Consider the following 27612-nt stretch of genomic DNA (forward strand, 5'->3'; position numbering starts at 1 on the left):
GCCACGCTCAGCACCAAGGACCCTTCCTCTTAGACACCACCCCTACGGACCCAGCTCACTTCTTACCATCAACCCTGGATCATCGCCTGCCAGGACCAACATCTGCTCCGGACCGGACATCGCCATCGCCATCACTGATGGCTACTCAATCACCTGCAAGGGCCACCCTGACTATCCAAGAGGAGGCAGTGCCATCACCTACAGAAGCACACTCTGACTGACCACACACTCTACTGACCCAACGGTGAACATTGAACACCTTAACTTCCAGATCTGGACCAACCCCAACCCCATCCTCTGCGGCACCCTCATCTGCAGGCCACCCGGGCCATGGACACCCATTCTCCGATACCATTGTAGACCTCATTGCACACCAGGCTCTCCCATCCACCGACGACATCCTACTCGGTGAACTCAAGTTCCACCTGGACTATCCCAGCGACCAGAACACGACCCCCTCCTTGGGTAGCTCCCCAACATCAGACTCAAGCGGGGAACGTCGTTTACGGCGCAACTTTTAGCACGCAGTGCTATTACAACGCGGTTTTTAAATCGCATTCTATTACAACGCATGACTCTGCGGGGGCGCTCAAGGATAGGGAATACTTTTAATTTACTATCCAACACCTTCCCTAGTGTCAACGGGGACTGGTGTTGGAATAGTAAATTAAAATATTCACTATTCAACACCCCTTTCTGTTATGCGTTGTAAAAGAATGCGTTATAAAAACCGCGTTGTTACAGCATGCATGCTAAAAGCATGCGTTGTAACAACGTACATCCAACTCAAGCAGCTGGTAACAGCAGAAAGCCACATTGCAGGACACACGGTAGAGCACGTCTCCACCGCCAGCGGGACCTTCAACTACAACCGCACCACCTGACTCTCCTGGACAGACCATCATTGTATACATCACGTCTTCTCCATGCCCATCGTACACAACCGCCATCATCACCCCCCTTGCAGCTGGATCAAGGCCACCGAAGTACGTCTTGTCAACTCCCTCAGCACCACCACTCCGCCAACGCTTACAGACGATGACAGCGCAGCGCGCAACCACCACCAATGGATTTCCAACTGCGCCGACACCCGGGCACCCCTCAAGAATGACACTGCATCAGTACCTTATGCCTGCATGATGGCAGGCCTAAGGGTGACTCAGTGCCACAGGGATAGGCTGGCCCCATGCATTGCTGAACTTGCGTCAGGTTTCCAGACTTATCTGTCATCACTTGCGTCATGGAGTGCTGTCCAGTGCATACAGCGCATCCGTTGTGTCACAAAAAGGGGATAGTGAAAAGTGTTGCAACGCAGTCTTGTCGCATCGATGCAACACTTTTTATGAGTGAGGCCCAGGAATGCGCACTATCTTATTGATGGTGCGCAGTCCTGCCCTGTAGTTTTGTCAAAGGGCAGCACAGCAACATTGCTTGCAGGGCGGTCCAGCAAAAAAACTGTTGAAATGAGCCCCCAAGGGTTGTCTCCATTTTTAAGACCAACTATTTTCTGGTATTAAAACACTGCCTTTACCTGCAGTTAGAGGCAGTTTTTTGGCCCTCCAAACTTAAAGAATCGCCTTGTAAATATTGCGAAGTAGGGTTAGTGGCCATTTTTGCCCTTTTATGTCATTATCTCTAACAGAGTTGGCGATCTTTATAATGGAAATTTTCGCATGAAAACTGCCGCTAACAGAGGTTAGAGACAGCTTGTGCATATGGCGATAAAAATATCACTGCAAAACTGTCGGAAAAGTGCAGCTAAGGCAGCGTTAGCCCCTTGTACATATGCCCCTGTGTCTCTTAATTCCAAACGTAAATCATCACTCATCAATAAGGGAAATAAACCTTCGGCTTCAGAGTTTTGTTGTGCCATCTTGAATACTATGTCTTCATTATTTGTTTGAAATTCAATTCCTTTTGGGGAACAATAAATGGAATAATTTAATCTGCACAACAAATCTCATCCCACTTGGTTTCCTGGACTGGAATCACATATTACAAACTTGTGCAGGTCCTTGAATGACCTAATTTGCACCTTGACAGGTTCAGTTACAGGATTCAAAATTCATTGGTTTGAAACTTCTACAACTTGGATTCTTTCTCCTGAGAGGGGTTGGTTTGGAACGTCTGCTGTTCTCACAGTTTAGTTTAGTTTAAAGTTTAGTTTAAAATTATTTATAGAGCGCACGTCTACCAACGGTTTCTTGGCGCTAATGCTAACATGGTCCAGAGCTAGAAAGCAAGGGGGGGTGATGGCGCGTTACTCAAGGAACTTCTTGAACAAGAAGGTCTTGAGATGTTTTCGAAATTGGGGGTACAGAGTGATGGAGCGGAGTTCGAGGGGAAGGGAGTTCCAGAGGATCGGGGCAAGAGTGGCAAATTTTGAGCCTCCCCACTTCTTTCTCCGGTAGCGTGGGACAGTGAGGAGGGACTGGGAGGACGAGCGGAGTTCCCTGGTGGGAACGTAGGGAGTGATCTCAGAAGAGATAAATGCAGGTGCCACGTCCTGGCGTGCCAAAAAGGTGATAGAGGCGAGCTTAAATTGGACCCTGGCCAGCACAGGGAGCCAATGTAGCGTTTTTAGAAGAGGGGTAGAGTGGTGAAATTTTGGAAGTTTGAAGGCCAGGCGGGCCGCCTGGTTCTGTATCAGTTGTAGGCGGCGCAAGCTATATGCGGGGATGCCAGCATATAGGGCGTTGCCGTAGTCCAGGCGGGATACCACCATGGCCAAAATGATAAGTTTGAGAGCGGAAAAAGTAAAGAAACGGGACACCCTGCGTATAGTGCGCAGTGCAAGAAAAGAAGAAGACACCACAGAGCTAACCTGGGAGTGGAATGGGTAGCACCAGTATCAACAAGGAATGAAACCGGTGTTCCATTTACCTTGCCATCCACAAAAGGACCACTTGGCCAACCTCTAAGGATGCGCCAAACACAAATTCCTCTTCCCCTCTCAGGCACCATCATTGTGAAAAATCAGAATCACTATCATCAATCTGAATTGAGTACAGTTGAGTACCATTTGGATTTGAATTAGTCAGGTCATTGGTATGGAATCCCTTGTTTACATGATATTTCTGAACTTAACCCATCATGTGTGGCATAGAGGCTTGTGGCATGTTTAAGTTTAAATTTCTCTGTCTTTGGCTCTGCTGATTCTAAATCACGCCATTCATATGGGCTGTATATTCCCACACTGTGATACCTGTCAATTAATTTGGTTCAATGGATTAAACCGGTAAACAGACATAATATCGACTCCAAAATATCGACTGGACATAATATCGAGTTCAAAATATAGACTGGACAAAATATAGACTGGACAGAATATAGACATCAAAAATATTATTTTTAAGGTAAGTAATGTAATATCGAATGTTAAAAATATAGACAGTTAAAATATCGAAGTATATAATATAGGTAATTAAAAATATCTAATTTTTAATAGTATCTAATATTTTATAATGTTTTTTATGTTATTAAATGTGTGAAAATTGTGTATTTATGTTATAATTAATTTTAAATAATGAAATTTGTTTCTTTATTTTTTGCGTAATTAAATTCTGTAGCGGGTTGTGGGTTTATAGGGGAATAGGGTGGGAAGTAATTTAATTATAAATAATTAAATATGTAAATTTATTGGTATTCTTTTTTAATCAATTGTTAATTAATTTATATTTGGTAAATAATTGAATTTTAATTGGCAATTAATTTTAATTAATTGAATAATTGCTAATTATGTTAATTTTACTAATTTATTTTCTGTAGCGGGTTGTGGGTTTATAGGGGAATTGGGTGGGAAGTAATTTAATTAAAATTAATTAAATATGTTAAAAAATTTATTGGTATTTTTTTAGAATTAATTGTTGATTAAAATTGTATAGGCAATTAATTACATTTTAATTAGCAATTAATGTTATTTAATTGATTAATTGCTAATTATGTTAATTTTACTTAATTATTTTCAGTAGCGGGTTCTGGGTTTATAGGGGAATAGGGTAGGAAGGAATTTATTCATAATTAATTAAATAATTCAATTTATTTAATTGTATTTAATTTGAAATAATAGATAAATAGGTTTTAATTGTTAATTAAATAATTTTTAATTTGTAATTATTTGGATTAATAGGTAACACGTAGTAATAATTAATTTTAATTTGTAATTTTAATTGATTAATTGTTATATTAAAATAAATTGGTAATGACTTTAAAATAATTTGTTATAGATATTAATTTATATTTTTTTAAATAATATATGAAGTATTCACTTTCCCTACTGTTGCACTCTTTGGAGTGGGAATAGTAATTTTTACCTCTACACTATCCAATGCTTTCCCTACTGTTGCACTCTTTGGAGTGGGAATAGTAATTTTAACCCCTACGCTATCCAACGCTTTCCCTACTGTTGCACTCTTTGGAGTGGGAATAGTATTTTTTACCCCTACGCTATCCAACGCTTTCCCTACTGTTGCACTCTCTGTTGCACTCTTTGGAGTGGGAATAGTAATTTTTACCCCTACGCTATCCAACGCTTTCCCTCCTGTTGCACTCACTGGAGTGGGAATAGTAATTTTTACCCCTACGCTATCCAACGCTTTCCCTACTGTTGCATCCACTGGAGTGGGAATAGTAATTTTTACCTCTACGCCATCCAACGCTTTCCCTACTGTTGCACTCACTGGAGTAGGAATAGTAATTTAAACCCCTACGCTATCCAACGCTTTCCCTACTGTTGCACCCACTGGAGTGGGAATAGTAATTTTTACCTCTACGCTATCCAACGCTTTCCCTACTGTTGCACCCACTGGAGTGGGAATAGTAATTTTTACCCCTACGCTATCCAACGCTTTCCCTACTGTTGCACTCACTGGAGTGGGAATAGTAATTTTTACCCCTACGCTATCCAACGCTTTCCGTACTGTTGCACTCTTTGGAGTGGGAATAGTAATTTTTACCCCTACGCTATCCAACACTTTCCCTACTGTTGCACTCACTGGAGTGGGAATAGTAATTTTTACCCCTACGCTATCCAACGCTTTCCCTACTGTTGCACTCTCTGGAGTGGGAATAGTCATTGTTACACTTACGCTATCCTACGGTAATAATATTGATTATTATTTCATTATATTATGTTACTATATATCTATGTTTTAACAAATATGATTGTACATTTTTTTATAACTTTCATTAATTATTTAAATATTATACGGTAATTTAAGTATTTTTAAGTATATCTGAGTAATTTATTTTTAATATTAATTTAATTTAACACTGTTTTTAATAAAGTCGATATTTTAATTAACTATATTTTTGTAAACGATATTTTGTAGTCGATATTTTTGTACTTACCTGTTTGTAGATACAAACTCAATATTCTGTCTGTCGATATTTTGTCAACGATATTTTTTCAACTCGATATTATGTCCCTCGATATTATGTCAGTGATCCGATCAAACCAACACTTGCGCTTCCAATGCCCAAACTTGCTGCAGATGTGTCACTGATTTATCTTTTGCAATATCTCTATAGGTGTCCCTCCACCTCTACCCTGATTCAAAGCACCTTGTTGTTGCACACCTTCCACCACATGCATTAGAATTCGCTTGACCATTTCCCTGTACAACAACTGCACAATCTGCATGACCTCCCATGTAACCTTTCTGTGTTGCTCTCATTTGAGCCAACATCAACTTCTCCTTCAATGTCTTATGCTTAGAGTCCAATTAGTCTCCGCAATATTTAGCATACTGAAGAATTTCATCTATCGGTTTGCTCTGCCAACAAATCAAATGCTGTTGTATCATGGTACTTATTCCAGGTCCCATTTCATTCGCAAATCAGTACACACAATTTCCCTTATCCTTTCCTGACACATTTTCCATTCCAGTGTACTATTTAAATGCTTCTAAAAGTTGTTCATAGTACGTGTGTACTGCTTCCTTTAATTCCTCTATTGTCCTGTCAAACTTTACCCAATCAAACACTTTTGGAGAAATGTTCCCTTTCAAATAAGTGATGGCTTGGCTTTACTTTTTTTATTACCTCATCTGATGGTGCACAGATTCTTGGATCTCTAACAAGTTTAGTCTCAGGACAATCTGTAGCCATTTTACTTTCAGTCCATAAATCACTAGGGACCATAATATCAAATAAAGTATCCAAATCTTTTAATAAAACCTTTAAAACCTTAACAAATCTTTCAACTTGTTTTTACCACTCAACATGCTTTTCTCTTAGTTTGGGGAAATCATTTGTAAAGGACAGTATGTCTGGCCTTGCCCATGGGACATGAACATAACCTTCTCCAGGCACGTCCCTCATTTGAAGTATTTTTATTTCTGATTTTTCAGCTTTACATCCGAACACTGGAAACATAGGCATAGCTGTTTTCTTTGTCTCCTTCTTTTTAGCCCATCTGCCTTTGCATTTCTCCAGCTCACCCCTTTTTCTGAGTGTTGTCAATTTCTCCTTAAACAACAATCTTTTCTATAAGGGTTTTAGATTCTTGAGGTCTCTGGTACTGAAATCTAATTGATAAGTCTTCTGTAATGTCTTTGATATTTGTATGTCAACCCCATATTTTTGTGCAACTTCAGCTAATTTTTCATGAGTAATTCTAGCTTGTCAGGTAATATCTTTACATACGTATAATAATTCATCACCCTGATAATGAATAATTCAACCAGGACTGGTAGCACCCAAAATCATTTCTTCCAATTCCTCTTTAAGCTTTGCTGCATTAAGTGATTTTTCATTTGGATTTCTCAATGCAGATTTTACTTGCCCTTCTGTACCTTTATCAAATGTTAATGGAGCTATATCTCTAATGCAATCATCAAGTTCCTGTGGGGTAGGACCCATCTGTCTGTCCCATACATCTTCTTGCGACCCTCTACTAGCTCCCTCCATAAGTGGTGCAATATGTGTTTCAGAAATTCGAGTGCCCATTTGTATGGCTTTCTCTGCCATAGCTTGAGTTCCTCTATTTGGGGTTTCCATATGTCTTTCAGCTGTATCTGGTAATGGGGTTACATTAGGCTGAACTGTTTCCATACTAACTCCTGATTCATTTCTTCGAAGGGAATGATCACAATTTGGATTTATCGGATTGGGTTTCATTTGTTCTGTACTTGATCGTTGTGGAATAGTATTTTTTCCTCTCCTTCCAGCTGGGATAGTCAATGAATGTACCTTCTGTCCTCCACTACCTGATTGAACTGAAAGAGCATCAATCAGGAGCATTCAGTATAATAGGGTTATAAAGTCCTGCTCCTCTAGGTATCTGTTCTTCAGTCAAGAAAGGATTATGCGGATCTGGACTGATGGGCATTGAAGAAGCATCTGGTAAAGTCTTCATAAAAGGATTCGGCCCTGTTTGAGATTGATCTTCATTATATGGTGGTTGCCGATTTAGCAATAATTCATTAAAAAAGTCATCATCTATTTCATTCTCACTCGCATCAGTTAATTTTAATGTCTGTGAGTTTTCAGGACTTTTGTTCTTTTCTTTACATTTTTCTCCTTCATCCTTTTCTGCAACTAATACGGAATACATCTGGGTTTCCTCTACTATACATGTTCTCCATGCTTTCTGTTTGGCATCCTATCTAGCCTCCACATAACTATTTACGGTGTTCTTCCTTGATATTTCTGTTAATCTTTCTGATGGGCAACATGTTCTAATTCTCCAAAAGCGTAAAACGGCATAGGTCTTGGCAGTGTTTGAAATTGTTCTCAAATTTTCAAGAATTTGTATATTAAATGTTCCATATTTTGGGAGAGCGAAAGGTCCATCATTCTCCGTATACGTCATCCAATCATGTAAATGTATGATAACCTCTCTCTTGTGTTATATATAAGGCAGGTGTACCCTCAGGTGGTATAGGTACCCCGTCTTTAGTAGGTATGGGCAGATCTCCCTGTATTAATGTTTTTATATTCTTCAAAATTTTAATTGTTCCCATTGAGATTCCAAATTGTTGTTTGCACATATATCACTCGGTATGTCAGGTAAATACTTCCTTGTTTTTATCCAAGCAACCAATCTCTGTGCAGTTCTCTATGACGCTGTCAAAAAATTCCAGCGTGGCTTTACACTAACCAACCAATCACAGTGCAACACTCAATGATGTCAGATAACTGCTTGCAAAAGCTGCCCCTCCTTTACAATTCAACTTGCTTCGTTTTCTTTTGCAATAAAGATAAGTTTTCAAAGTAGTATTAATTGAAAGATTCTCAAAATAAACTCTTGTCTGCTCCACTAAAAGAAATTATAGATCTTCACTCACTCTAAGGAATCATTACATTATACACTCCAAGCACAATCTCGACTAGTGCGGCTCCAGCTAAATCCTTGCGATTTCTTTCTATGCACTTGAAAACTTGAGTATGAGTGCATGCATGGATGATGATATGTCATGGCTACGTGGATATAGGTGGTTCCTTTCAATTGTTCTTTGTGTTCATAGGTGGATAGAGGTTCTCCCTTACCGTAAGAGAAGTATCTTACTGAGAGCAGCCTGGAGAAGCCTCAGGGGAGAGCCTAGAAGGTATTGCCTGAACCTAGTGAGAAATAACGAGAGTAGCCAGAGTATATATGTGAACTGTATTGATCTTATGCTTTTTTGTTATAGGTTGTCATAATCCCACAGCGGCCCCCTCCTTATCCCTTTTTTCCCTCACTTGATCACTTTTATACTCTGTGTATTGCACAGTCAGAGTGTGAGGATATCAAGAGGTGGACCCACTAGAGCATCATCCTGATCCTGAGGAGCACGGGGGTGACAAACCTTGCATTCAAGCATGTTTATAGGTTAGTGTGGACTCTCCACTTGACAACGTCTTAACAATTGTTTGAAAGGATAAGATCTCTGGCAAGTATGCAAATGTATATGAGCAAGGAGACAAAGAAAGTGAATCTGTGAATAAGTTGACTAATCGCATGTGTAACAGTTATGCGAGTTATCCCAAAGATAAAAGCAAATTGAAAGAAAGGAACAGGTGCAAGAATGGTACTTTGGGTACATCGTAGAATCCTCATTCACAATACACACTTCCTAACAAGATATTATACAACACTAATTCATTGACATCATCTGCTTGATTTTTTGCTGAACAAGGGCATAGATGGCTTTGCAGTGGGGGCACTGATTGGAAAGGAAAATGAGCTGGAGAAGTTGAACACAATACAAGGAATAGCATCCAATTTAAAAATAACAATATGCCACATGAAAATGTGGGATAACTACTCATCACCTGAACCACTTGCAAAAGTAACTTTACATGTAGATTAATACACTTAATTTCATGATCGCACTGGTTATTCCTGTTTCATTGAATCCATTGCATATAATTTAAAACAAAGAAACTGAAATGTCTTACACAAAATTATCCATTGGTATCAAAACATAAATCTGCGTAAACTTTTATGAGCACAAACAGATGACTTACTCACTTGTGTTATCCCAACACCACTATGTGTGAGAAATGTTTAGTTAAATAAAACAAATCGAAATACCATGAAAGGCCACAGGGGTTGTGCTTACATGGCTCGCAAATCACATTGGACTGGCTGAAAGGCAGGGAGCGGCGGTCAGAATAGTGGCATTTTTCAATGGCTGCTGAAAAGAGCTCAAAGTATGGCACAGTCACCTTTTTGAACCCACCGCCTCCTTTTGGTACTGCCAAAAAGCAAAATATTGACGATGGGCCCGATTCACAGAACTAACTTAAGACAAAATCCTAAACTTACTACCATTTTCGTATTCACAGAAGACACTTACTCATTTCGGTATTCACAGAAGTTAGGACTCCTAACTTTAGGACTCCTAAATGCATTCTGTGAATACCGTAAGTCTTAAAAGTAGGATTTTTCTCAATTTAGAAGTAGTAAAGTTAGGACTCCTAACTTTAGGACTCCTAAATGCCTTCTGCGAATACCGAAAGTCTTAAAATTAGGATTTTTCTCAATTTAGTAGTAGTAAAGTTAGGACTCCTAACTTTAGGACTCCTAAATGCATTCTGTGAATACCGTAAGTCTTAAAATTAGGATTTTTCTCAATTTAATAGTAGTAAAGTTAGGACTCCTAACTTTAGGACTCCTAAACTGAGAAAAATCCTAATTTTAAGACTTTCGGTATTCACAGAATGCATTTTGGAGTCCTAAAGTTAGGAGTCTTAACTTTACTACTACTAAATTGAGAAAAATCCTAATTTTAAGACTTTCGGTATTCACAGAAGGCATTTAGGAGTCCTAAAGTTAGGAGTCCTAACTTTACTACTACTAAATTGGAAAAATCCTAATTTTAAGACTTTCGGTATTCACAGAAGGCATTTAGGAGTCCTAAAGTTAGGAGTCCTAACTTTACTTCTACTAAATTGAGAAAAATCCTAATTTTAGGACTTTCGGTATTCACAGAAGGCATTTAGGAGTCCTAAAGTTAGGAGTCCTAACTTTTGTGAATACCGAAATGAGTAAGTGTCTTCTGTGAATACCAAAATGAGTAAGTGCCTTCTGTGAATACGTAAATGGTAGTAAGTTTAGGATTGTGTCTTAAGTTAGTTCTGTGAATCGGGCCCGATAGAATGATTGCTTGGATCAAAATCTTACTTGATTTCATTGATGCCCTTGAAGAAGCAAATGACAAACACATCATTAAATATCTAAAGAATTTAGCTGGTCAAAGGGTGAAAGAAGTGATAAAGAAAATACTACAAGGTGATGAGGTGCTGTACCATCAAATCAGAGAGCCTTTAAAAACCAAGTTCAATTAAATGCAAAAGTACATCTTCACTCAGGAAAGGCAGAGAGCTGGCGAAGCAATGAATTTTTTGTGGAATTTTATTGTTTGTGAAAATATAGTAGCAATGTGGTTGTTAGTTGTTTTGTGATAATAATAATAATGCTGATAGCATCATGTAAATTATTTCTTTTGTATTTTAGATGTCCCTGATGAAGGGATTTTTAATCCCGAAATGCATTGGATTACTTTTAATAAAATCGTGACATGAGGAACTCTATGGTGCTCCTGTGTTTGTGTGAATATCATCGCAAAATCCTAGAATGAGTAAAACGAAATGAATACATTGTAAAAAGGATTAAAAGTGAAAGTGGAAAATATGGACAGGAATTTCCGCCGCCGTTAAAGGGTTAACGACATTTTTTACACACCAATCATGACAAAAACATACTCAAACTCTTCATTATGACCTTGAATATCAGAAAATCAAAACGGTGCAAGAAGAACTTTCAGTTAACCCAGAAGGCGCCATCTTAGGAGGGCCGAAATTGTAATACCCAAGAGTCTGAGACAATAAGTTACTGACCCATGAGAGACATCGTGGCTCTGTGGCTATAAAACAAGCTTTCTGGGACCAAATGTGGGTCTCTCGTCTTGATGAAAAAGGTGAAAAGAGATAAAGGCATGTAATTTGTGAAACAGTTTGTCATCTAGGACAACGCCACATCCGTTAAACTTCTGATCTCCCAAAGCATGCGTGGGAGAAGATTGCAATTAATTTCTTTGGCCCTCTTGACAATGGACATAATCTACTAGTAATTGTTGATGAATATTGCTGTTTTCCCCTTGTGAAAGGTCTGTCATCATCTACTCATGGCAGTGTCACTGAGAGGCCAGGAAGTATTTTTGCAACATTGGGTGTTCTTTCGATTTTTAAATCTGACAATGGCCTGCCTTTCAATAGTTGATAATGTAAAGATTTTCTTACTCATTTAAATGTCAAGCATCAGAAAAGCACATCTCTCTGGCCACAGGCAAATGGTGTGGTCAAGAGAATTTTGAGTACCCTCAATAAGACCGTTCAGTGCACTGCGGTGGAAAAGCCTGAAGTCAAATCAGTTTTTGCAGTTCACACTTTGTTATCGATTAGTCTCACAAACGCTAAAGGAAGACCTATCTGGACAGACACCACTGTGCTTGGAACACTGTGTTTCACAGAGGAGACCAAGTTATCGTAAGCAGAAACGGAAATGCAAGTCTTATGCTCCTTTTGATTTTTTTTTCAGTATATTTTTATTAATTTCCAAACAAACACATCCAAACATAAACAGGATACAAAGGTTAACAGGGGCCCATTAGGCGATGACAGTCTCTGATCGCAACCAAATGCAAATTACATATACATAAATAACAGATTTGTGTGCCAATCCCCAAGATAAAAGCACCATTTGATAATCAGATAAATGAGGAAGAAGCATTGCAGCAATAATCGATGAGAGACATAAGAGCATTACCGTAGCCAAAGGGCAGAAGAAATCACACAAACCTAAACCCCCCACCATCTTACCCCTCCTCCTCCCCGGCATGTAACACAGAGCAATCATTGGAAGAGCATCAGGATAGGGCACAGAAGTTCGCAGAACAGATAGCATGGGATGTATATCAAGGAACACCACAATGACAGTGATATAGGTAGAGGTATGATAGGTACAGACAAATAGGTATGGAATATACATTGATCAGGGCGAGATAGCCGGGGTACCTGCCCTAGAGTCCACCTCTAACTCAGCGTCCGGGGCTTTCTGTAAGATCACCATTGCCTCCCAGGTCCTCGCGGCCTCCAAAGCTTTGTCACTGTATGCTCGGCTAGCCAGCTGCAATCAAACTGTGCCCTCGCATTCCACCCATCTAAGGAGGTCAGCTCTCCACCTCTGAACGCTGGGGCCCCGCCTAGACTTGCAATGCGCTCTAATGTCTGTTTTGGCCAGAAGAAGACCCAAGTCCAAAAATGTGCTAGTGATCTTGTTCTTGGATATGTGGGGAAACCAGTGCAGCAAGCAAGGGCCTATAGGGGGTTCTATTTCCCTATCAGTAATGTCACACAATAGCGAAAACACCTTGTCCCAATACGTCCCAAGTTGGGGACAGTCCCACATCATATGGCGGAAATCCGCAACCTCCGTGTTGCACCGTGGGCACCGCGCTGTGTCTGTGTCAAAGTATGCGTTAATTTTAGCCGGGTGAGGTACGCCCTATGAAAAAGTGCACTAGTTGGAAATGGGCATTTCAAGTACATTTCCACGCCCTCTCAAACAATTCGGCCCACATCTTCTCTGTGATCTCTTTGCCTAAGTCCTCCCATTTCTGTTGCAGTTCCTGCAGCAGAGTCAGCGCCTCGCACGTCATACTCCTATATAGGCAAGAACTGCTTTAAAAGTCCCTGTTGCCATTACAACGTACTGACAAGCCATGGTGGTCCGTGGCTCTGACAAACCCTCCCTCCAGTGCTTTTGGATGGCAGAGACCAGAGCCGAGTGAAGCAGAAAGTCACCACGGGGAGGTCATTTCTGTCCACCAGTGCGACAAAGGAGAAGAGGGTTCAACCCTCATATAAATACCCTAACATATACAGCCCCTTCCACCCCCAGTCAGTCAACGTGGTCCAGTTGCCCCCATGTGGGAGAACAGTACGCATGGCTAAAGGGATCTCCGGGGCATAGGGACGCGCGAGCTGCGCCCTTCGCTGACTCCTGTTCCAGCAAAGCCGAAATGTCTGTAACTCATTAGTAGGCGTCTGGAGCCATAATGGCAGCTATATAATAATACAAGACTACTGATAGTAGAAGAACTCTCGAAAGTCATCGATGATTTGGAGAAAGAAATTACTCAAATCCAACAAAACTTAGATAAGAATATGTCCAAAGATGAACTGGAAAAAGCTTTGGATGGGATCAACATCCAATTGGATAAATATACCAAGGAAATAAATGACAGAAAGATAAGGAAGTACAAACGCGACACCATGAACTACAAGTTAGGGGAGGTCTACAGTTGGGCTGAGGTCTAAGCTCAACGTAGACAACAAAGACCTTACAATAATCCTTCATCGGATGAACAACATCTCAAAGAGGGGGCGCATTCCAAGGAAGACCCCCTAGAAACCCTCAACCATCTAGCACTTCTGATAATGTCATTCCAACTACCGCTTCTTCATCTGGTGTTTCTTTTTTGGAGAAAGGCCCCGTCATCGTCGTCGAACCCGGAGGAGCAGAAGCCACAAAAGAACCAGTCACATCCATAGCTCAGGCAACCAGGAGCAAAAAACCTTAGTTATTAACATCTCTAAAGTGACTTTAACGAACTCCCAAATGAACACACTTGAACGAGGTACTTCTTTTGTTCCTACCTACAATGCCACTGAATTGGAAACTGAAGTGTGCTTGCACAAGTTCATGCGAAATTTGAGATTACGCCACTTTTTCACCAACGTCAGCCCCTCTACAGGCCCCCCAGAGGCACATACTTGCAAAGAGCTAAGAAGTAAAAGCACCTTTCAGGCTCCTGTTAGCCACAAGATCTTTGATTCATACGAAACCATCACCTCAAACGGCACGAGTTAGAAGGACCTTGATGAGACGGACGTCTTCCTACATCGAGAAGCGCAGGATCCGTATGACGCATTTCCGGAGCAATTAAATTCAAGCTGCCAACCAGTACTGACGAACAGGGCAGATACCTTTGCCACCTTCTATTAAGTGTTTATCGTTGTTGCAGTGAAAATACACAAAGATATTCCCCCAGCACACGCCTGAAAAGTGTTCCACGATGAACGCTTAGAGCGACGAGGCATCACTGGGTAACATTACGGAACCACACATCACGAGTCTTCATCTAACTTTCTGAGAGCAAAACATACCTTTGAGCCGCTATTATACCCTCTAACAGATTTTAATAGGTTCAAGAATAACTCCGGGACCCACAGCCACAGATCGGATTATACCGTGATTCTTAGACGCTCCAGACATAATCAACTCTGCAGAGCGGTGCACACACAACTGAAGACTTCGCTCACGTCCTCATTAACCAAAACATAGGGAGCCTTTCAGTACTCAAAAATACATGAAAATACAGAACTCCTGAGGAAGGCCACACGCCGAAACGCGTTGATAGGAACTGGTTTTGTATTTGTCAACAACAAACAATCCCCATTTGTGTGCTAAAATTAGCAAATGCATTTATCATTGTAAATAGGATGCTAGAGAATTTATTGTGGATATTTGTACTGAATTTGATGGATATGTATGAGTTAAAAAAGAGGGGGGGGAAAGGAAAAAAATTCATCAAATATTTATGAAAAAGATAATAAAATAGATTTTCATATATTTCTTCACCATGTTGTCAATCAATCTATAAAACAATTTGTGACGCATTTTAGATAAAACACACACATAACCCGGTGTATAGATCTCTTTTTTAAAAAAAAAACATCACCATGAATGCCATAAAGGATTGTTTAAAAAAAACAGCCCCTAAACGCAACAACTTCAACCGCAGGGAATTTATTTTATTTATTTAATTTATATAGCGCAAATCAGCTACCCACCAAAGGGTTTCCCGGCGCTTGATAATTCAGAAGTGCGTTCTAGTGCCAAGCAATATTAGATGTTAAATAGCCAGGTTTTTAAGGCCTTTCTAAATTTCACGTGGCTCATCTCGGTACGTAATGCATATGGCATCGCATTCCAGAGAGATGGACCCAGGAAAACAAAAGATTTCCCACCCATCCGTGACAGTTTGATTTTAGGGATCACGAAGTTATTGGCTGTTGCTGACCTAAGGGTTCTAGATGGTTGGTAAGGACGGACAAGTTTCTGCAAGTATTTTGGGGCAGTGCCGGTTGAGATTTTATGCATGAAGCACAAGGATTTAAACTTAATCCTATTTTCGACTTTCAGCCAATGTAGGTCACGAATGTATTTAGAAGTAGAGCAAGACATAGGGATTTTGAATAAGAGTCTCGCCGCCGCATTTTGCACCATTTGCATCCTTCTGATCGTAGTTTTCTTTGCCCCTAAATATAGCACATTGCTATAATCAAGCCCTGAAGTTACCAAAGCATTAATAACAGTTTTTTTTGTACAATCAGGTAGCATCCAACAGATTTTTTTTAGCCATTTTAAGACTGCAAAACAGGTGTCTGAAGTCTTAACGGCTTGCTGGTGCATATTCAAAGATTCATCAATGATGACACCTAAATTTCGAGCCTGTAGGACTGGGATCGGAAGAGGGCCCATTTCAGATGGCCAATGCTGGGGTCCCCATAGTTCTTTATTTCTTCCTAGAACGATTAGCTCTGTTTTCTCGCCGTTTAATTTTAGAAAATTAGCTTGCATCCATCTCGCGATCTTACCCAGTCCTAGTTTTAACGTGGAAGGATGATCGCTTTCTGCTGAAGAGAGAGAGAAAAGGAGCTGAGAATCGTCAGCATAGGAAAACATATTTAAACCTGCCTCTTCTACTATTCTGGCAAGTGGATTCATATATAAGTTAAAAAGCAATGGGCTTAGAATTGAACCCTGCGGTACTCCATGCTTAAGAGTTAAAGTCTCTGAGCAGGCAGAATGGGATAAGACTTGAAACGTACGATTGCTTAGCAGGGACTTAATCCAGTTTATAGCAGCGCCATGAATACCTATAGAGGAGAGTGTTCGTAAAAGTACCGCGTGTGACACCGTATCAAACGCGGCACTAAGGTCTAATAATATGAGTGCAACCGTTTCTCCTCTATCCATCATGGCGCGGATGTTCTCTGTCACTCCAAGCAACGTAGTCTCAGTTGAAAAGCCTACGCGGAAACCAGATTGTTGCGGGGGCAAGAGATCGTGTGTCCTTATAAACTCAGTGAGGGACTGAAGAACATGTTTTTCTAAAATTTTTGAAAAAATAGGCAGAAGAGAAATTGGCCTAAAATTTGAGGGCATGTTTGGATCAGCTCCAACTTTCTTCAACAATGGATGAACCATTGCATGCTTCCATTCTGCTGGGACATATTCTTCCTGAAGGGAAGCATTTAGAAGGTCCGTGATCGTAGTCATGGCGTTCCTATTTAATTGCTTTAGAATAGAACATGGTAGAGGGTCTTTTGGTGAGCCAGATTTGATCGTGTTTAGTAAGTCGATGACCGAATCAACACTCAGCAAAGGCCAACTTTCTAGTGTAGCGTGCATGTTAACAGTGACACTTGAATCTGATACATTAATATTATTGCATAAGTCCTCGGTTGGGCTACTAAGGATAGTCGTGTTCGACTGATTTTGGTCCTTTTGTATACGTTCAATACCCTGGTACATTTTATCCACTTTATTTACAAAAAAGGAAGCTAATTGGTCACATTGCATTTTGTTTAAATCAGGAGGTGTAGCTAGAGAATTGAATCAAATCTCTAGCACTCGTGATATTGTCTGTTGTAAAGCTGATAAAGGGGGAGCACTGGTTATTCTGGACAGCGATTATTACCAAAAGAGCGTGTCCGAACATGTGCAAGACGTCAACCTGTATATGAGGCTATCTCAAGATCCGACTGATACTTTTTCTTCAATCTTGAAAACCATCTTGGATAAAGCTGTCACAATGGGAACCATCACTGTTAAAGATTGTAAATATCTGACTCAACTTCATCCGAAATGTCCTAGCATACATATGCTACCGAAAATTCAGAAAACTTGCAACAGCCTCCATTTCGCCCGATTGTATCGACCAAGAATTCTATACATGAGCCAACTGGGAAGTTCATTGATTTGTACCTTCAAACCATCGTTAAAAGTATGTCAACTTACATACGTGACACCACTGATTTTCTCAACCGACTTCAGCAAGTGAACCTAGAACCTAACATCACGTACACCCTGGTCACCATCGATGTTTGTGCTTTGTACACATCAATACCCCACAACAGAGGTATTGAAGCAATAGAATTCTTCCTGTTGACTCACCCTATCGACGATGACTTGAAAGTTCTACTACTAGAACTAATTCAATTCACACTCTACCACAGTTACTTTTCCTGGAACAATGATTATTACCTTCGATTGGTTGGTACCTCAATGGGTAATTGCGCAGCCCCCAGCTACGCAAACCTCTTTATGCACCACATGGAACTGAACCATATTCTGAAAAACAATAAATGGATGCAACACATCCACACAATGTGGCGATACATTGACGATATTTTTTTAATTTGGATTGGTCTGCCAGAGGAGATTGAAGAGTTTCTTTCTTACATGAACGACCTTGATGACCACATAAAATTCACACACACCATGAGTCCTACAAGCTTACCTTTCTTGGATGTTCAAGTTACCCTACAGGATCATTCACTTGTTACAGACTTGTACGTAAAAGTAACAGACAGAAACAATGCTCTATTTTTCACAAGCTGTCATCCTACATCTCTGAAGAGACACTTACCCTACTCTCAGTTACTAAGAGCCAAAAGAATTTGTTCTAATCTTGAATCTTATGAAAACTCTGAGCAAAAAAATCTTCAAAAATACAGAGACCGGAAATAACCTGAATCCACTTTACTGACAGCTAAAACACGCATCTTGTCTAAGAATTGGAATGACCTTTTGACTCCACATACTGAACATACCAGCAATCAGAGACCGGTTTTTGTGTCAAAGTACTCCACCAGAAGCACAACTATTAAAAACATCATTTTGAAAAATTGGGACATGATCCAATATGAACCTGATTTTCAGGGCATCTTCAACCACAGACCACTCTTTGCATATCAAAGGGCCAAAAACATTAAAAATATGTTGGAGTCTCGACCCATTGACACATCTACTTGCTTCACGGGTACCAGACCCTGTCAAAACTGTAGTCATTGCCACAACATCATTAAACGAAATACCGTGTGTCACCCATCATCTGGCAAAACTATCAAGCTCATGACCAACGCCACATGTGACTCCAAAAATGTAGTTTATCTACTTAAATGTCCGTGCGGACTCTCTTATGTAGGGAAAACTGAAAGAAAAATAAAAGTCAGTTTGACTGAACATAAGAGTACTATACGAAATAAGACTACAAAAGCACCACTTGCGGCCCACTTTACCGCACATCAACACAATGTCAGCTAACTACGATTCCTTGTCTTGGAGATTGTACCGTTGAGTCTAGGCGTTGATAACAGAAAAAGACTCTTACAAAGAGAAACCGTCTGGATGAAAAGACTTGATACCTGTCAGCCGAAAGGCTTGAATGACCGAATTGAATAAAGCTGTTTTCTTTGATACATACATTCCTACCTGTACACTATCCTGTTTTTTTGATTTTCTCCATTGTTTTTACCTTCATTAGATACCATTTAATTTCATAGCACACACTCATCTGTTTAGTTGCCTTCCTCTCTGTGTTTTTCACTTGTGCAGTTTATTCTTCACATTACAGTCATTTATCTTTTCTTTATTTTTTTTCAACTCATTCGCTTAACCTGCCTTTTTCTCACCCAAAATGGCCACCTCTTGTGTCTGTCTACTATGTTTATTATCTGCCTTTCGTATTTTCGTATTGATTTATTTTGCATCCATTCTTTCACTTCTTGTATTTCACATACTGTTGTGTAAATTTTTGTGATTTAATTTCAATTGCTTGTATTATTTTCCACTTTCCGCATCTCTCCTTGCGGTTCGTTTTCCAACGTGAGTCCTCTGTCTACTTCCTATTGACACGTCATACCGTCCACTTCCCTTATTTACATCCGTGTTTTCTACCCGGTACGTTTACACCCTTGACTGCACGAGACATACTGTCTCCTGAGCACGCCAGTAAGATCACCTTGCGCACTATTTTTTATAGTCACATTAAGAAGATTTGCTCACACATCTTGCGGTTTGCACTTTTCATCGTAAACGTCTCCATTAACCCACTTCATCCCGTTACTTCGACAACTCTAACTGACCCACATTCACGTCTTCTCTAGCACGTTTTTTCTCCCTGGGACCCCTGCACGTTTTATTTAGTACTTTATGTTTCAATCCTGTTTCTGTAATTCACCCGGTTCTTTCGTTATTTTGTCCCCGCACTTTATTCTTCTCTTGCATGTACCCATGGTTTTACACTATTGTTTTCACCCCGTTTTCATAGTTTCAATTACTCACCCCAGTGGATTCACAACTCGACATCGTTGTTTCACTTTATCCTTTTGGTCACAGCTCGACCCGCTGTAGACCCTAGTTGTTTTTTATGTTATTATTTGCGTTTATGTACTTTCCTCGCGGAGGTTCCTCCACTTCCTGGTTCTTTTTTATCTTCAGTTACAGATTGCTAATTGTCCCCTGAAGAAGGGACTTCGTCCCGAAATGCATAGGGATATTGCTACATTTTGGAAAATCCTGGATATTACATGCTCTTTCGAATGAAGTCGCTATGATTATAATACGTGACTCTTCAGCATAAATACATTTCCATGGACAACTGATTAATTGTGACCGTGTCATATACTACGTTGGTTACAACCCTTGAATTGTTTTAGAAAATACTATCTCCATCCGGAGTGCCTCTGGAAGCAGTGTAGGAGACTCCTACACTCCCCCCACCTTTTTTTTAATAATACAAGACAGCACCTGTCCTGAAAGCAGCCCTCCATCCCGCTCAGCCGGACCCCGAAATTTCAGCCAGCCCCCACCACCTCCCGAAAGACCTGATCTTCTAGGAGCTCTGGGTTTAAGCGTCAAGTTGGGATTGCGGGCGCACTTGGGATCAATGAAACCTTAGGAGTAGTGGATTATGATCTGACAATGTTCTAGTGAAATATTCACTGTGCTTAACTACTGCATGTATGTCTGGGGAACAGAGTATCGCATCTAGCCTAACATGGAGCTCGATTAGCGCTGAGAAGAAAGAATAATCGCGGTCCCCTGGATGGAGTGCCCGCCAGGTGTCAACTAATTCTCACCGGAGTTGCCAATCCCTTCTGACTTTAGAGACTATGTGGATAGGTGCATCAGGGAGAGGCGAATGCGACCTATCCAAGGAAATATCAGGGATAGAGTTAAAGTCCCCTGCCCATAATGACTGAGCCAGTCAGATAAGATGCCAGCTTTCCAGACAGTTGAGTAAAAAAGGCCGGCTGTTCCGTGTTGGGTGCGTAAATACTACTCAGCATCACATTCCTACCATTGAGGAGGCCCGCAACCACTACATACCTCCCCACCGGGTCTGCTAGCTGTTGCACTGGTTGGAAAGGCACCCTCGTCCTGACCCAAATCAACACACTTCGCACGAAAGCAGAATACATTGTGTAGAAATTCTGACCCCTCCATCTACGCAGCAGGGCAAGATCCTCATGGCGTGTGATGTGCGTTTCCTGGAGAAAAGCAACATGAACTCCTCTGCGCACTAAGTAAGCATGTACCTTGTGCCGCCGCACCATTGTATGTATGCCCCTGACATTCCATGATAAACATTTCAGTTCAAGTAGTGACCCCATGATACCACATTGTACAGCACCAGACTGGGCTCCCTAATGTGACATGCAGATGTCTCTGAACATTCCAATACAAGGAGAGAAAAAAACTCCCCCGCCGCAGAACAAGCACTAAAACACTAGTCCCCATCCAAACTAGTTAAACACACAGTACCCTCTAGTAACTACAGAGGATCAAGGGGGAGGTGGCTGTGAACTGGCTTTATCTCACTTAGGTACCAGTACCACTAACAGAACAGCGCCACACCCCAAATAGAATACAATGCCTGGCATCCAAAGGCAAACCACCACTGATACAGATCCCCCCACCACTTCAACAGTCCAGTAGTGCAAAAAATTTCACTGCAGCATCAGCAGGTCAAAGTAGTGGGCAAACAACAGAGAAAGAGGAAGAGAAAGAGCTAAGCAGAATTAGAACAAGGCAATGGAACAGTCAAATAATTTCATCAGCTGTTCCCGGGGTAACATGGGGCAATGTAACACTGTCAGCATTGGACTCATCAGAAGCGGAACCATCTGACACCTTCTCTGACCCAGTGCTCGCTCCAGATGACAGTTGACGATCCTGAAAGAGTTCCGACACCACCTGCAGTGCGGCCGACTTCTCCTTCTGGGAAGCACTAGGCGCCAGCAGGACAGTGCGTCATCACCTTATGCACCGCGATCTTCGCAGGCGCTGTTCCTCCATGGCAGGTGCATTGCGTTGCTCCACAGGTCCATGGCCAATTTTGTAGGATTAAATCCAGTCCCACGCCTCCTTGAGATCATCACAAAAGTGAGTCCGGCCATTTAAAGCTATTCGTAGTCGTGTTCCAAACATCAAGGAGTAATGCAGACCTTCGTCGCGCATTGCCCTCTTGAACATCAGGAAAGCCGTGCGGCAGCGCTGGACATCCAACGTATAGTCAGGGAAAAGTGACACTCTGCAATTGTCCACTATATAGGGCACTGAAGTGCGTGCTTCCTGCAGTAGGAAATCCCTGTCCTTATAGTGAAGTAGCCAGACAGATTTACTTTCGAAAATTTGAATCACACCCAGCCTATCAGTTCTGGGGGATCAACTGTTTTATTTTTGTATTTTAGTCTATTTTCTAACAAAACTTTTTTTCATTTGATATATATATGTCATCAAAAGACACAGTCACCAAACAATGAAGAATACATACATACAAGAATGTGCAATAAATGTGCAATAAATATACAAGTGTTCAGAAATATACACAATCAATACATCAATATACAAACGTTCAAAAATATACACAATCAATACAGTGAATTTGGGAAAAACACCAACAGCAATTAATTAACGCTAGGAACCTGTCCTTTATATTAGGTACAAGAAGCCAGGAGGACAACACAGTTCATAGGCACTGCCTGCCTGTCTTACTAAGCCAGGGATTAGATGATAAGTTCTAGGGTTGCGAAACTAGGGGTGGAGAGTGGAATAGTTTTTTGATGATGACCCTAGTCGCGCCCTTCTTCTTTATCCCAGGCTCGGGGTCAACGCGTTTCGAACCCAATGTAGTTATGGGTTCTCTAGAAAATAGACAAAAATACAAAAATAAAACAGTTGATCCCCCAGAACTGATAGGCTGGGTGTGATTCAAAGTTTCGAAAGTAAATCTGTCTGGCTACTTGTTTTGTTTGGTATATTGCAGTGGTCCAAGCCAGTTCAGAGATAGGACCCAAACCTTTTCCTTTGCCCTGCTTATAGTGAAGTAGTCGGGCGACCACCGGTTGAGGAGGCCTCTCCGGCTCCGAAGGACGGGCAGGAACCCTTTGGGCCCTCTCCAGAGTCTAGGACTGATCCAATCCAGCAGGTGCCACTACGTCACGAAGCTAGCCCTCCAGGTAGTCAATCATGTTAGTACCTTCCTCGACCTACGGCAGACCTAGCATGCTTATGTTATTCCTACGATTGCGCCCTTTGGCATCCTCAGTTCTCTTCTCCAGTGTCTGAACCCTGTAGGTGATGTCCCCCATCTGAGCAGTGAGGGACTGCTGCACCGGCGCCATACCCTCTAGGTACACTTCGTTTGCTTCACCCGGACAGCCAGTTTAGTATGCTCCGTGTGGAGGAGCCTCACCCCCACCGGCACATACACAATGTACTGGTGTAGGGTGTCTTTAGTGTCCTCTGTGGCCTGTAAAATCTGGGCCAACTGTTGCTGAACTAGAGTGTCCGACGGGGGGCTCAGGGGAATCTTGCCACCTGCGATCTGATGCTGAGTCATCAGGGTCCTGGGGAACCCCTGTCTGCTTGCCACTTGGTTTCCCCATATCTCCAGGAGTGCAGCGTCACCAGCCAGACACTGGAGGGCAGCATCGTCTACCCCCACAGCCCCTGAACCAAATGCAAGTGGCTGTGTCACGTACCTGGGTGAGACCAGCGCTCAATCTTTGCCCCTGTTGAATGTCTATGTGGTGCGGTGGGTACCGACCTACACGTCCCGCCGCCACACGCAAAGCCAAGAGCAGAGTCACAATTCAAGGTGAGGGCTCGAGCCCCAGCTCCCTTTCAATGAGAAATTCCCTGGCTGAGGTATGTAAAAGGTCGCCTTCCAGAGCTGGGTCACCCAGAACTTTTTTTAAAACCATTAACCATAGCAAAAAAGGATGTGGAATTGTTAAAAAAAAGCATTCATCTCTATAAGGAAGCTGGAAAGAGATGAACTGGAATTATGTAAACCAAGCGTCCGTAAATTTCTGACCTTTAAAACCCATCCACTAACATCCATGCCTTCTGGGAACATTGACCACATATGAGCAGTTTCTGTTGACAAGGTTTTGTCTTGATTTCCTTCACCTTTTAATTGCTGTTCCAAAAGTGTGTAGCAGAGGACAGGTGTTAGCACCCTGTGGCTGCGACAACTTGTCTCCACAGGATTTGCTACACTTCATGTTCCTCTGCAAATTCTATGAAGTACCTCGGAGAAGTTTTTACTCCCCCTTTTAAAGAGGCTTAATTTTAACCAGGTTCGCCCAGCCCTTTTGTATCTGCAGTTGTTGAAACCTGACTGTATAATTTTTATTGTAGGGTATCTGAAATCACTGGTGAGAACCAGGGCCTGATTGAAATATTAGTCGCTTAAGGGGGAATAGGTACTCACAGTTCTAAGTTCGCTCCCCGTGTGTCTTCTGTGTGATATATTGAAACTTATTTATTGCACTTGCCATATTTTATTTGTAATTTTCTATGCTTTAAGGAAATTAATTCTATACTTCTTTTTTTAACGTACATTTTTATGGAAAGTGTATATTTACTGTGACTTTTATGGTTTTCATCCTGTAAAACCGAATAAAGTTTTATGAAATGAAATGAATGAGTAGTGCAGTGCACCAGCACGGGGAAGACTGGGGCCCAGGCGTCCCCGCGTCCAGCCCAGTCCTCCCCCAAATGGCCCAGTGGCTCTGTGGCGGCAGTCACTCCCCACCTCAAACCGTGGGGTCACAGGGCGAAGTTCCCCGCAGTCGAGGTCTTCAACCACAGGACAGGTCCCCAAGGGAAAGCAATCCCAGGCGTAGGTTCTCACCCCCAGCAGGCGCAGCAGCACTCGCTCGAACCAGGGCACACAGCCGCACCACGCCTCCAGTTCAAGCCTGTTAGCGGAAGCCCCCCACGCAACTCCCAGGGCTGGGGCCAGGAACTCCAGTAGCGCCCCACTGGCCCATCGCTGCCCGCCGCAGTATCCGGAAAATGGAGCCGATCTCAAAGCAGACTGGTCCAACAGGCAACAAATACCTAGTGGGCTGTGAGTCTAGGGGAGGGCCCCCTCCTTCATCCCTCAAAACAGCAAGGCCCCGGTGCCGGCGCAGGCATCTGCCTCAATTCAGCTGCCAGGGACGCTGGAAGGCACCGGCGGGCTCCGCCGCAGCATGCGACTCCCCACGCTGGGAGAAATCAAATCGGGTATCGCTCCCCGCAGTCGGCCGTCGTGGGCAGCGTCGGACCAGCAGTGGTCCACTCAGCACACCTAAGGGCTGGCCGCAGGCACCGAGATCAGCTGGGCCCACTTCGTGGCCATCACAGCAATCACTCCGGATTAGGGATTGGCGCCATCTTGAGGACTCCAGGCCAGCACCTCCACGCCCGCTCCACATGGACAGCACGGCTCCCCAGGTGCTCAGGTCAGTCTGAAAACAGGTCCAGGCTCTCCCAGTCTCGGTGGGGCCAAATACATGCCCCCGGATCCGAGGCAGCAGCGATTAAAGCAGGATAATGAGTGGGGCCGGTGCAGAGCTCCGAGTCCGTTGCTTTCGGCTCATTAGCCATGCCCCCCTTATGCTCCTTTTGATGATGACCCACTGAGGATTGTGACTAGTAAAGGACACTTGGAGACTGCTCACCATCCTGGAAAGTCCATTATATAAGATTCTTCACATTTCAAACACCTTCCTTGGCCTTCACCAACTGCAGATGTCAGGAGTACGGGTTGTCCACCTAAGAATCCAGAGAGCACAATGACTGTAACAATGTCTCTGTCACCAATGCCACTCATGGACACTTCTCTGGAATCTCCGCAGCCTAACATGACCAGAACTGGGTGATTGATTTGAGCCCCAGAATGACTTATGGAAGAGTTGTAATGTATAAATGCATTATTGGTACTTTTCATTTTACAGAGGGGGGATGTAGTGTCTTGTGAGTTAGAGATGATGGGGATTTTTTTGGTTACTGATGAACTGTGTAGTAAATTGACCTAAGTGCATGGGTGTGGGTGATGAAATTCATGATGTAGAATATTTCAGTTAATGGTTACACACTGAGGAATAAAGGCAAGTAATACCAAGGTCCATGTGTGATCATTTGCATGTACCTGTGCTGGGGAGGACGCTACAGTGGTGAAGCACTGTGTAGTTGTAGTAGTCAAATTTGCAGTTGTAAGAGGAGAAAGGGATGTTATGAGTAAACGCGTAGTTTCGAATCAGGGGGGTCTGGGGATGAGTAGAGCCAAAGGTGTGGTTAAGATTTTGAAGATGTAAGTTATATTACAGGTGACAAGGTTGAAAGATGACCACTTGTTGGTATGGGTGACAAAAGAGAGAAAAGAAAACTAAATGGTTGAACGATTACAATTATCGGGAAAGTTTGTCATGAATGGCATCATGTTATTTTTATTCTATTTATAGACTGTTTTATCTATTTTTTATATTGTTATTATAAGAGGGGTGTGTGTTATGAGCTTGGTATGCAGGGTTCTATTATAGTATAGGATCGTCTATGATGTGTGGAGTGTTCCATGGAACCACCGAAGACTGCTGAGGTCTTGTGAGGACCTGCCTTCCATTACTGCTGTGCTTATTCTTTGAAATAAAGCTGGAAGTCTCAGGCTGTGTGGTGTGGATCCATAAACAAAAAACATTCTCAGGAGCTAGAAGGTTTGGCCAAGTGAACCAGAAAGCAATAGGACCCTCAAGAGCTATAGTGTACTGGTTGGGATACCAGTTTGGTGCTTTAGCACATTTACTCTTTATCATAATTTTTTTCAGCCTTCTTCCTCTACAAGATGCAATATTAGCATGTTATTCTCCATTCCAATGTGAGGATCTCAAAACGGATACGCAAAACAGCAGAGGTGAGAAACGCATCCTGCGGTTTCAGTATTTCATTGGACGGCTTTATGGCATTTATGGCTCTTATAATTAGGGTCTACCAGTCAGAGAAGAATAGCATGGGCTTAAAGCAGACACGTCATCTGAAAGCAAACTTTACAATCTACCTACACAACTAGAACGACAGTACAGCATAAATTAGCTGAGGATCTAGGAGATGATGAGATCCATAGGGTAAGAAAAGAGAAGTTGAAAGACACTGAAATGTTATTTAAATGGCTAAGTAATGTGTAAGCATGTCTTAACAAAATCCTTCTCGAACCGGAGCACCCAACCCACACAATCAACAGTTTGCCATAACACAATTTTAAGCATGGATAAAGAAAGGTAACTTTCATGTTATTAGATGGGTAGTGGCCAATTAACCAGGCCACCCAGTGATCTCTGGATTTGGATGACAAAGAGAAATGCGATAGCAGCCGAAATGTGAACTTGGAAATGTGCCTCACAAGGCCAGCCTATATCAGGAAATGATGTTAGTTGGAGTTAAAGCAATACTTCACTCAAGTTCAAGGTCACACTCAAAAGTGTGGAGAGATCCATTAACTACCCAGTGCATCTTACTGTAGGTATTGTTCAGCTCCATGAAAACCAGCTTCCCAAAAGGTGTTCAGCCACTCTGATTTCCTTGGTGATGAAAGGGAGCCCATAACAACCAATGGATATCTGTATCAGGCCTAGACAACTACTGCCCGTCAGGGGCAGTGTCTGGGCTTTTGCACACTTGGCAGGGGTGATCTCAGGCTACAGGGAATGGAGTGCATCTCC

Source organism: Lissotriton helveticus, chromosome 2_1 (assembly GCF_964261635.1).
Source record: "Lissotriton helveticus chromosome 2_1, aLisHel1.1, whole genome shotgun sequence".
Taxonomy (NCBI): domain Eukaryota; kingdom Metazoa; phylum Chordata; class Amphibia; order Caudata; family Salamandridae; genus Lissotriton; species Lissotriton helveticus.